This window comes from Eschscholzia californica, unplaced genomic scaffold, assembly GCF_041429995.1.
Source record: "Eschscholzia californica isolate CP2 unplaced genomic scaffold, dmEscCali1.0.p SCAF_6, whole genome shotgun sequence".
NCBI classification, from domain to species: Eukaryota; Viridiplantae; Streptophyta; class Magnoliopsida; order Ranunculales; family Papaveraceae; genus Eschscholzia; species Eschscholzia californica.
The window spans coordinates 20,049,004-20,062,560 of record NW_028238483.1 but is presented as its reverse complement, the minus strand read 5'-3'; positions in this window follow the sequence as shown (position 1 = coordinate 20,062,560).

Sequence of the window (13,557 nt, the reverse complement as noted above, 5' to 3'; positions counted from 1 at the left end):
AGAATGTCCTAGATTTATAAGACATAATTTGATTGCTGTTTATTTTGGACTCCACCATCGTATAGGTAGTTGTTCAAACAACCTAGGAGACAATATAAATAGAATCTTCTAACATGTATGGTGGACCGATAAGCCTGCTCAATACTACATATAAAATTGTTACCAAAATCATGGCTAACCGTCTCAAAGTCATACTTCCTGATCTCATCTCCCCCTTCCAGGGGACGTATGTGCCTGGCAGGTAAATCACGGATAATATTCTCGTTAGTCAAGAAATTATCTATTCCTTCAAAAAGACTCGGGGCTCTAAAAGCTACTTCGGACTTAAACTTGACATGTCCAAAGCTTTTGACCGCATTGATTGGAGCTATCTGGAGACTATTATGTCTCACATGGGTTTCACTACCCACTAGATCAACCTGATTAATGCTTGTCTGCACTCTAGCACTATGGCAGTTCTTATTAATGGTCGCCCTGGACCAGCCTTCGAGGTTAGTCGTGGTATTTGACAAGAAGACCCCCTCCCTCCATTCTTTTTTGATATTGCTATGGAGGGTCTCAATTGTATGCTAGATAATACCAACAACCAAATTCAGTTTACTGGTTTCCATATCCCGAACTCCATCCTTACCATTAAGCATTTGTTATTTGCTGATGATTGCATCATTTCAGACAAAACTCCCTGGAAAACGTGCACAATCTCAAACAGATTTTGAAAGAGTTCAGTGAAGCCTCTGGTCAAATGATCAACTATGCTAAGTGAAATATCTTCTTCTCCAAAAACTCACACCCTAAGTTCAAAAGGATGATGATTCGCAATCTTAAGGTACATCAGTCATTGTTTGGTGATAAATACCTCGGAACCAATCTTTTTATTGGTAGCAACAAAAAACAAGCTTTCAACTCTCTTCTAAACCAGATTAAAAACAAACTCTCTAAGTGGCAAACAAACCTTTTTTCTCAAGTTGGTCGCTCAATAGTTATCTCAACTATCGTAGCGGTCGTTCACCGATATCAGATGTAGTGCTTTGCCATACCCAAAGGCATCTGTAACTGTATTAATTGAGTCCCTCCAAAGAACCTTCTGGTGGGGGATATCTAAAACCTTTCGTACCATTAATTGGCCCGACATTTGCAAGCCACGCAAATTAACGGGGCTAGGGTTTTGTCTTCCTCTTCTGGATAACCAGGCTTTCATAAACAAACTTAACTGGCGCCTCATAAACAACCTCCAATCTCTTTGGGGGCCTTTGAACATCATAAGTAAACATTTTGAACTAGTTAATTGTTTAGTCTTTTGGGATGTCAATAAAGGCTCACAAATCAACATTTGGCATGATTTCTGGATCCCAGGTCACAGTCCGCCCATAACCAATACTAATAACTGTAACCTCGAATGGGTTGCCCAATTATTTATTGATAACCAGTGGAATATCGATTTGATTAACAATTGTTTTAATAGTGAGATAAGAAATGCGATTTTGAGTATTAACCTGCAGATTGACAAAGAGGATACTGCTACATGGACTCTCACCAAATCAGGTAAATTCTCTATTAAATCAATGTATAATTATCTGAGAACATGTAACAATAATCCTATGCACGATACAACTGATTGGTTTTTCATATGCAATATGAACACTATACCTCGTATAAAACTATTTCTATGGAAATGTTGTACGAACAGTCTGCCAGTAAAGGACAAAATAGGGCGTTATATTGGTAATGTTTATAATTCTATGTACTGTGATAACGATGAAACTCTAGATCATGTACTGTTACACTGCAACTATGCACGAGTGATATGGTTCAATTTCAGATCAGGTCGGAACAACTAACTACAGTAAAACTGTGGATTGAGCAATGGAAACAATTTGACGAAGAACTTGCCACCTTATATGCTAAATCTTTGGTTTATTTGGAAAGCTATATGCGAAAACTGTTTAAATCCTATAAAGCAATCACCAGCAAAGATGATCAACCGAATCAACAATACGTCAACCACACCTCTTAAAATTGATACAATAGCAGCTAATAAAGGCAGGGAGAAACCAAGGCAATAAAAATGGAGACCTCCATCGACACCATTTCTCAAAATCAATGTGGATGCTTCTTTTAAGCTATTATCAGAACCAGCAAGTATAGGTTGTATAATTCATGATGAATAAGCAAACTTTATCATAGTCATGGCAGATACAGTCAGAGGACACAATGCTGAAGAATGTGAGAACTTAGTTATACACTACGGTATCTTATGGGCAATACAACTGCAAATCCAGTATGTGCACATAGAAAGCGACAACTTAAACATCATCAACTACATCAATGGACAAGGTGATGAAATACACTGGCAATCCAAACAGATCATCTCAAAATCTTTAGATCTCAAGAATAAGTTCACGGATGTCATATTCACGTATGCACCGAGGGAAGTACATAAAAAAGCTGATGCTCTAGCCAAATGAGGTAGGAAAAATAGTCAGAAAACAGTTTGGAATGTAATACCATCTTTTCGTACTATTTTTTAACAGGATATCACTATTAGTATTGCGTATCTCTTTGTAGTCCAAACGTTTTATGTGATTTTCATATTTGGTAAAATTAACTATTATTACCGAGAGAAAGAAACATCTTTGTTATTTTATTAAACAAGTTAAAATGTTGTAAGTAATTATACTTTTTTATCAAAGTATCAAACGACTTAGTCCCTAATTCACAACGTACAAAGAACATAATTACAGAGATTTAACAAGAGAAAAGTAGACTACCAATAAATAGTTTTGCGCCCTTATAAAGCCATTCCAAATGAAGTAAATATACCGTACGAAAATCTATCTGGCCTCACAATAAGTGACCCGAGAAGGAAATTTTACTCACATCATGTGAAAAGTTGCCTTCTTAGGTCATTCACGTCACGTGTTATCGGCCAATTAGCATTGTTGTCTACCTTTACCGTATTAATTGGGGTACGAAAAAAGTTTAGTGAATCTCAATTAACTTTGAAGATTGGTCCTTTTTCAAAATACTTTTCAATATAAACACGTGACACTGGAGCTAGCTTGTTCATCTAATTCTCTATCGAGGGAATTCACTCAAAATCCTTTAATTTGGTGGAGGGGATCCAAGACCTTCCATCTTGTGTGGACATAATTAAACACCTAATTAAATATAACTCCAATATCGTTTTGCATTCTACATACCTCCCTCATGTGCTCTAGAGTCAAACGAGAGCTCTTACCTGAACTTGTTCGAATTCACCTCTTTGCTTGCCTCTGGGCTAGTGGAGAGTTTCAATTGCCTAGCAAAACTCATGTTGCCCCTCATTTCAGGGGTCCAGTAGCATGATTTAGTCGGATCTACTTCCTTGATGGCTTTGATGAAGGTTTGCATGTTTACAGTCTTGACCGATTTGTTGACTTCTTTACTTGGTTAAAGTTGACCAATAGTTGGCTTAGCACGAATCCCCTCACTCCTTAGTTGAAAGAAGGGAATGTTAAGGGTTACAATTCTTTATTTCGTACCTGTCAAGGTTAGTTGCATAATTTTTTTACTGTGACATTCCAGGCTTTGAATGCATGCCTGAGCCCGAGATTGCTGTACGTCGTCTTTTTGTCTTGGGCTCGTAAGGCTTTTAGGGTTTTATTGTAAATCACGTTGGTCCCGCAGTTTAGATATTTCAGCTGGCGTCATCCAATTCTTTTTTGGAGGCGCACTCACTTTTATAATCGTTGTCCAAAGATACATTTTCTAAAAATCTAGAACTGCGAAGTTTATGTAAAACAATTACTAGGAGATAATCAACATAGTTCCTCAACAAAAAAAAAAAAAAAAAAAAGATAATCAACATAGTCATACAAATGTTTCTTTGTCGTTCACCCAAAAACACACAAAGGGGTTATTATTTCCATCACTTTGGGTTGGGAGCCACTCATCACATAGGTCGAGTCGTTTAGGCTTATAAATGATTTTTGTCATTTCCGAACCTCCCTAACCCTAAACTGCTAAGTGGCTAACCTCCCTAAACCCTAAATTCGACCCCATAATGCCACACTTCCTAATTCTTAAATCTCATTGTCAACAGGGGAGGTAGCTAAGGAACCTAACGATTCCTTGTGACAACATCTCTGAACCATAAAATTCAAACCTAACGCCTCTTTCAATCCTAAATGGCTAAAACTTAGTCTCGTGAGAGAACATGCCTGCAATTGTTTATCTATGCCCTACCATATTAGTATAAGGAGATCAAAGGCGCCTCCACTTTGCCCATCTCCCATCTTACTCTTTTTCCCCTTTTTGGGTTACTCAATTTGAAAAATTATAAGGATCCCCGTATCAATAAGAACAAAAACTATTAGCCATTAACAAATCGAAAAACTGCACCATTATATTCTTTTTCTAATTTGAAGAGATAAAGTTCATAAAAGATAAAATTCATAAACCAAATATTTTATTCAAAACAAAAGAGCACTAAACTCCAATAGAACAACATAGAAAATAAAAACCTAAAATAAAAGCCATGCATTATTCTCTTTAACACTCGTACCTAAAACAACAACCAAACATAAAATAAATAAACCCTCGCAACAACAACCAAACAAATAAGCAACAACTTAAACAACATAAACCCTAGCATGACTGGACAAAACAAGACTCAAAACTCTCTAATCAAGATAGATCAGAAACTTCAACCTTCCTTCTTCTCAACACCCATAATAGCATCAGACCTGCACAAAGGGCAACTAGGGTTTCGTTCGAGCCAGTCGGAAATACAGTTGTAGTGATACTCATGAGCACAACTCAAACCTCTTATGTCTTCACCAACTCTCTTATCATCCCAGCAAATTGAGCACTCTTCTCCAGCTTTCTTCACAGTCACCTTTTTCATCAGCTTTTCTCGCTCCATATTCAATCGGTATTCTTCCATACACCTTTCGAACCTTATCATACTTGTCCTTTCTATTTCAGCAGCTAGTTCTGGTTCTTCATCCGCCATTATATCCAAGAAGTCTTGGAAACTCAGTTCCTCATCGTCTTGGGCTGGTGGATGAAGTTGTTGGCGGTTTACGGGTACCCCGCGATTCGAGCTGTTCCTTACGCTAGGTTCGGGTAGTGAATTGAACAAAGATTCAAGAAACAGGTTAGCAAATCGTGGGTCCATTGCTAGCTAGTTACTTTGAGAAACTCAAAAAAAGCTTTTTTACTCTAGGGTTTCTTAGTTTCTCTCTAATGGATGGTTTGGAGTTCAACAATGGACTACTTGCGTATTTATAGGAGAAATGGGTTGAAAATTGTATCCAATGTTCATGATCTTGAAATTTATTTCTTTGATTTCTATAGGAGATTTCAAGGTCCAACCTATTTTCTGAAAATGAAACTAATTTTTGAATTTGATTTCGTTGTATGGAAATAATTTTAATTTATAAACGATTTCGCATTAATTTCACATATCACAAGAGATTCTCCAATGAGAAATCGAAATTATTTTGATCAAAAGATTTCGTTTTAATTGTTTATCTATATGTTTAACATTAACCCCGTAAAAAGATGAGTTGGATTACCGAAATCCCAGACAGATTTGAGAGGGAAATTCAAATCAACGAATAAGATTTTTTTGCAATTATGGACAAATCACAAGATTAAGGTGTCAAATCAATTCCAGCCGTTAATTTGAGATTTTCTCCCAAATCCGCTTGGGAAAATCAATGGCTTGATCATTTCCCTTATTTAAATTTTTGTCCATATTAAAATGAAATCCATGAAAAATAACAGATCATATAATCATCATTTTGTGATTCATGCAAATTTGTAAATAGAAGGTAAATCATAAGAGAAATCGGTAGGAGACTTGGGATTTGGAAAAGCAATCTTAACAGAATAGAGATATGGAAAATTAATGTGTGAAATTATCATCCCTTAAACAGATGGAAGTTTCATCTCAATGACTTCTATCATTTGGATTTCTTTTGAAATTAATGGAATTAAAGTTTTGTGACTTTAAAAGTTTATTAAATATAATTTAATTATTCTAACTCAAATCTAGATTAAACGACGGGGAAAATTAAAATGTGAAGTATGATTAGCTAACCATTCTCGTTTTGAAATTTAAACATGATAAACTCTTATGTACGACTGGCTTTCTCTCAAGTCACGGTATCAAAACATAAATTCTTATGTTCAACTAGTGTTTTCCAAATAATATTAAAACACGATATTATGATTGCTCTTATGTCTATTAGCGGTACTGAAACAACGTACAACACTGAGTTAGAAATAAAATATTGTTTTACAAAACAAGTAATAAGTTATATGGGAATATAACATTGTGCGTGTACAATTAAGTTTATAATATCTTAATTTATGACCTAATCTAGATACAGTTCGTACCGATGTATCAACTCGTTAACAACTCATTAAGAATGTCCTAGATTTATAAGACGTAATTTGATTGTTCGGATTATTTTGGACTTAGGAGACAATACAAATAGAAGCTTCTAACATGTATGGTGGACTTTCGTACTATTTTTTAACTGGATATCATTATTAGTACTGCGTATCTCTTTGTAGTCCAAGCGTTAGATGTGATTTTCATATTTGGTAAAATTAACTATTATTACCGAGAGAAAGAAACATCTCTGTTATTTTACTAAACAAGTTAAAATGTTGTACGTAACTGTACGAAAATCTATCTGGCCGGACAATATGTAACCCGAGAAGGAAATTTTGCTCACATATCATGTGAAAAGTTGCCTTCTTAGGTCATTCTGGTCACGTGTTATCGACCAAGTAGCATTGTTGTCTACCGTTACCGTATTAATTGGGGTACGAGGGGTACGAAAACGGTTCAATGAATCTCAATTAACTTTGAAGATTGGTCCGTTTTCAAAATACTTTTCAACATAAACACGAAACACTGGAGCTAGCTTGTTCATCTAAAGGGAATTCACTGAAAATCCTTCGGTAGAGGGGATCCAAGACCTTCCATATTGTGTGGAGCATAATTAAACACCTAATTAAATATTAATCCAATATCGGTTTGCATTCTATATACCTCCCTCATGTGCTCCAGAGTGGAAAGAGAGCTCTTACCTGAACTTATTCGAATTCACTTCTTCGCTTGCCTCTGGGCCTGTGGAGAGTTTCAGTTGCCCAGTAAACTCATGTTGGCCCCCCATTTCAAGGCTCCAGTAACATGGTTCCGTCGGATCCACTTCTTTGACGGCTTCGATGAAGGTTTGCATGTTTACAGTCGTAACCGATTTGTTGACTTCTTTACTTGGTTAAAGTTGACCAATAGTTGGATCAACACGAATCCCCTCACTCCTTAGTTGAAAGAAGGGAATGCTAAGGAGTTACAATTCTTCATTTCGTACCTGTCAAGGTTAGTTGCATAATTTATTGACTATTACATTCCAAGCTTTGAACGCATGCCTGATCTAGAGCTCGTTGTGCATCGTTTTTTTGTCTTGGGCTCGTAAGGCTTTGAGGGTTTTATTGTAAATCAAAGTCGTTGGTCCCGAAGTTTTGATATCTCAGCTGCCGTCATCCAATTCTTTTTTGGAGGCGCACTCACTTTATAATCGTTTTCCATACCTACATTTTCTAAGAGTCTAGGATTGCGAAGCTTATGTAAAACATTTACTAGGAGATAGTCTACATAGTCATACAAATGTTTCTTTGTCAATCACCCAAACACACATAGGGGTATTATTTCGACAACTAATTAGACAACAAAGTGTTTGTTGCTCGTGGTCAGTGGCGGATTTAGTAAGGGCCTAGGGGCGTCTATAGACCCCCCTCAACCTCCAAAAAAATGGTATGCTATTAAATTCTTGAAAAAAAAAAACAAATACTCGAATAGTATCTGTAAATGTGCGTTGCTATTTCTATCAGCTCTTGTTAATGGCTCAATTAGTTAAGTGTTTGCTACTTTGTCAATGTGGTTATGAGTTCGAGTCCAACCATCTACAATTTTTTTAACTTTTTTGGAACTTGTAACAAATATAATGTCCTTGAACACTCTTTTTGATTTGATTTTAGGCACAAGAACTAATGGAATTAATCAAAAATAATTGAAGCGCTTTTAGCTTAAAATTAAAATATTAAATTACATAAGATTGAAAACACATGCTGATATAGAAATTTTAATTAAAAATCAAATTTGTGGCATAAAAACATAGTTTCTAATTTCTTCACGTTTTGCTACATTAGCGAAAAATACACAATAAAAAAGAAATTACTCCGTCGTATTAGAAATATTGGATTTATGTATTATAAAGATATTACATATTGCGAATGAAAACGAGGTTGAACTTGAGGTTAGTTTTTTAGCCAAAAAATACCAAATCAATAAACACTTTAGTATTAGGTAAAGCCGGTCTTTTTGTTGATTTTAAGCTAAACTAGATGAGGCCAAAGACTATTTCATAAATTCATTGATTCAGTAATAATGTGTTTGTATACATTTTATATCTATGAAGATTGATAGTAATATAATAAAAAAAAACTTCCAAGCAATGGAAACTCGTAGAGGTCTAACTATGAATTATAAGAGTATGAAATCTATCTGAAGTATTAAGTTTTTGAATCCTTTAGTATCAAATATTAGTTGCTACTTATTTCATAAAAATGTTTTCTTTTCTTAAGTTTGTACCATTGTAATTGTTGGAATAGACATGGTAACTTTTTAGACCCCCCTGGAAGTAAATTCTGGATTCGACACTGCTCGTGATTATGTCTTCCAAGAAAAGGTATTCATTTCCAAGAAGACTAGCAAGGATAATGATGCAGGCGCATCCCAAACGGCCCCACAAGGCCACACGAACATGTCCTAGTCGACCAAAGATTAGCAGTTTAATAAGAGTCCTAATTTAAGTATGATTCATAATGAATCTAGGTTTAGGAAGTTTCATTATTTTTAGTGTTTCTATTATTTAGGAAAGTCCAGTTTGTGTCTATCTAGGAAAGTCTAGTAATCTATAAAAGAGAGTCCAGTCTTTGTTTATCATATATTGAAGAGAAACCCAAATCAAAGTTTATAGTTTATTAAGTTTATTCAGTTATTTTACCGTTTTTCGTTTACTTTCTTTATCGTTTTTATATTTCCGCTGCGTCTACATCATGTGGTATTCAGAGCCACCAAAGTTTTTGGATAATGATTCTGGAATTTTTTTTCCAGACCTGTTAAATCCGTATCAATCGTATTCTATTCGTCAAGATGATTATATTCAATCAGATTATACTCATCAAGGGATAACGAATCGATGTTCATGTGCATCATGTGTGTATGAGAATAAGAATTCGTACGATTATCATTGGAATCCGGGAGAAACCGTACGAGAAAACTCATCGCAACCTCCATCCTCTTATTATCCGACAAACACCGAACCACCACCATCACCACCACCTCCGTACTCTTATACACCACCACCGTACTCTTATACTCCACCTCCGTACTCTAATCATTCACCACCACCGAATTCACCACCGTATTCATCATCACCGTCACCACCTCCACCATTGTCTTATACAACTTCACATCCATATTACTCTTATACACCACCTCCGTCCTCGTATACACCACTACCGTACTCACCACCATATTCACCATCACCTCCATCTTCTTATACACCACCTCCGTACTCTTATTTACCATCACCTCCATCTTCTTATACACCACCACCGCCACCACAAACGACGTCTGCCGAAATGGTTCAATCACTACTATCCGATTTAGCTAAGATTCAAGATATGTGTGACGACCTCAGAACATTAATACGTCAACCATATTCCTCGCCGATTTTATCTTTCAATCATGAAGAAGAAAAAGAAGAATACAAAGAAGTGGAAGAAGTTGATCATAAAGAAGTTGAAGAGGGAGATTATGAAAAAGATGATTCCAACTACAAAGAAATAATAGAAGAAGATGATACCAATAAAGGCGTTCACTTTGAACATAACAAAAGTCTTTCGAATTTGGTGGAAGAAAAAGTTATCAGTGGCTTAGTTACTTTTCGGGATTCAAGCGACAACGTAATCAAGTCCAAAATATTACCCTTAGTCAACGTTTCTTTGCCCTTAGGAAATTCTTATGCTAAGGCATACTTGGGTAAATCCCAGAAAGATGCTCCAAAGTATTGGCTTAATTTTTTTGCCAGTTCCACATGTATACTTCCAAGGGAAGTGAATATGACACCATAGAAGTTGGGCAAGGAAATTTGAGGCTAATTTATAACTACCATGAAGAAAAACGTACTCACTATATTCATAACAGAAGCTCGGTCACAACACCCTTGAATCAATCGTACAGTTTCTATTCTGGATCATCGTCTAAAGAAGGCATTCCTTTGCTCAGTGAAGACTATGATTTTTCTCTCGACGAAGAAATTCTTTACTTTGTTTGGGATCCAGGAGCCTTCACAGTTTCACAAACTCGAACTTCGGCTTCTTGCGTTTCTCCTTTTGGAAATATCTTTCAAGGTTCAGATTTATGGGTTACGTTAATGGGTAATCCATCAAATAGAGGTTATCTTCAGCAACCATCTTTTGTTATGATACAAGATCTACAACCACTTATTGTTCCTGGTGAGAAGATAAAATTTTTTGGGCTTAATTATGATGGGTTTAGTTTTTGTGTTGCTAGTATGTGTCAATTATATCTTATAGATACAAGAAAGCCAATGACTCTGGTATTGGGGAGGATTCATGGTATTGATAAACCAAATTCTATTGAAGTGTTCAAATTGATGGGACTGATCATTCACGTCTCTAATGTGTTTGATAAGGAATTTCTTAGAAATATTCATGCGATAGGTAATTTTGCTACAATACCTTCTAGAAAAAGCAGAGCTTATGTCAAACATATAAATTTTGGAACTATGTGGGCTCGGAATGTAACTAAATTTCCACGTGATTATCGAGTTCGGGTTTATAAAATTCACGAAGATGAACGTGGGAAGGTAGTTTTTGAGTATCATATCAACGCTACATGTTTCCAGATCGATATCTTAATCGCACTTGGTTATGCTTCTACGAGTTTCTTCTACGGGTTTGAAGATAGTCGACACCTTGTTCAGTTATTTCAGGTGGTTATGAAACGAAACAAGGTGGTTTTCATATTGGAACTGAAGACGACATTCATTGTTGTTTTCCCAATAAAGAAGGTTGTATTTGTGATTTCTTTCCTGAAACTCAAAGATGACGGTCGATGTCGCAATTGGTTGGATATTTCTTCACTATTGTTGATTTTGCGAATCTTGGCGCGTCAAAGGGTCCGGATTCTAGTGGGTTCACTAGTCCATCATTGACTTCTACGGATTTCCAAGAAATTTCGTGAAAAGTGGGCATTACGGATCGGTATGGCAAAACTCATCGTATGCGGGTGCATCAAATTGTTTTCTTCATCGAAAAGGTTCGGGACGAACCTTCTGGAGAAAGGGGAGCTGATGCAGGCGCATCCCAAACGGCCACACAAGGCCACACGAACATGTCCTAGTCGACCAAAGATTAGCAGTTTAATAAGAGTCCTAATTTAAGTATGATTCATAATGAATCTAGGTTTAGGAAGTTTCATTATTTTTAGTGTTTCTATTATTTAGGAAAGTCCAGTTTGTGTCTATCTAGGAAAGTCTAGTAATCTATAAAAGGGAGTCCAGTCTTTGTTTATCATATATTGAAGAGAAAACCAAATCAAAGTTTATAGTTTATTAAGTTTATTCAGTTATTTTACCGTTTTTCGTTTACTTTCTTTATCGTTTTTATATTTCCGCTGCGTCTACATCAGATAATGTACATCGAAGTTCGATAAGAGCAACAAATTGACATAGACATGAATTCCTTCAGTATAAAGACTCTTATGAGATTATACAACATGAACCATAACTTAGAAAAACTCGAGATCTAAGTAAAAGAACCATTGTACCAGTCGAATTAAATTCACGACAAAACTCTCAAAGAGTCTGGAGTGTTTCACCAATCGCTCAAGTCCCTTGTAGGTCATAAACGATCCAAAATCTATCTTAGATGATGTTGTTTGAAGATGGTGTATCTAGAAACAAGTTTCGCTGATACTCCAGACTCCCAACGACGGACGTGAGCAAATTTTCAAAATTGGACAAGTTTGCAAAGAGTTGTATAATATTGTAATGAGAACTCTATAATAAGATCATATTTGAGAAATTAGGTCTGACTCCTAAGAGCATCTCCAATGCAACACTGAAACTCTAAATCTTAGAGTGTCATTTAAGATTTTCTAGAGTTAATCTTTAAAATTCATCTGCAGTGTAAAACTTAACATGAATTTCTAAAATGATGTATCAAAATTGTTTTAGAAATCCTTAAAAGAACACTTTAAATTTAGAGTGTCATGTTGAGGATCTCTAAGTGTCACATAAGAAAATCAATTAATTTTATATCAAAATGTAAGTTTTTAGAGTTTCTCTTGAGTGTTGCGTTGGAGAAGACTTTACACTAGAGTATCTCTAAATAGCCAAATAGGAAAGAGACCATTTAGAAATCCACGTTTTACACTCACGTAATTTTTAGCGTTTTTCTTGAGTCTTGCATTGGGGATGCTCTGAAGAGGGGCTAGATTTCACAAACTTGTGGCCAACAATGGTTGTCTTGTCCGACTAATATGGGATACAAATTTTACTTTTCATGCCATTATGACTTCCTAAAATTTCAATTTTTTTATTCATATTTTTCAAATGTGATTTGACATTGTACTTTTTTTTTCAATGAAAGGACATTGTACTTAATAACTCCTATTTTATCAATATTACGGCTTGACCAGATAACATGTTAAAGGATTTCCTTACAATCTGAAAGAAAAAAAATGTAGAACAATCGTTATCCTAAACACAGTATAGTAGGGAAATTATTTAAAGGGTTATTTTCCAAATAGTCCCTAACTTTGTGACCAGCTTCCTGCCTAGCCCCATACTTTATCAAAAATATTCAGATGACTCCTTTTTTGAGTTACGGTTATTGTAGGGTTTTGTGTATCCTATACACTACCTAGTGTTGTAAGCGGAATCTCAAACATCTCATGTTTAACACTAGATTGCCCAGGAACTATATGCATAAACTAATCAATGAACTAGAGAGGGATAAATACCTTAACGCGTTTTTCCCTCGAACCATTCCAATCGCATGCAAAGATCGAGAGCTCCAACTGTAGCTCCTCTACTCGAGACACCGAGTGAATAGACTTGATCTCCCTTCTTTTCAGACTGCTAGGACTTAGTAGAAGGTTGAGAAGAACTCTTCTTCTTGACTAGATTGATAGAATGGGAACTTTCTCTCTATATTCCTCTCTCTCCAATAGCTGTATATTCAGAGAGAGAGAGAGCTGTATAATTTTCCTTAGAGAAAAATCCACACCTTTTCTGTTCTCAACTGACCCAATATATAGACAAACCCTAATTAGAATCTCATTCAGATTAGGTTTTCTATTTTCTGGGTCACAGAAAAGATAATTACCAAAATACCCTTTTTGGGGTATTTTGATAATCCCCTTAAGTGTGGCCGGCCAGGGCAGCCCACTATGGGCCTTATATG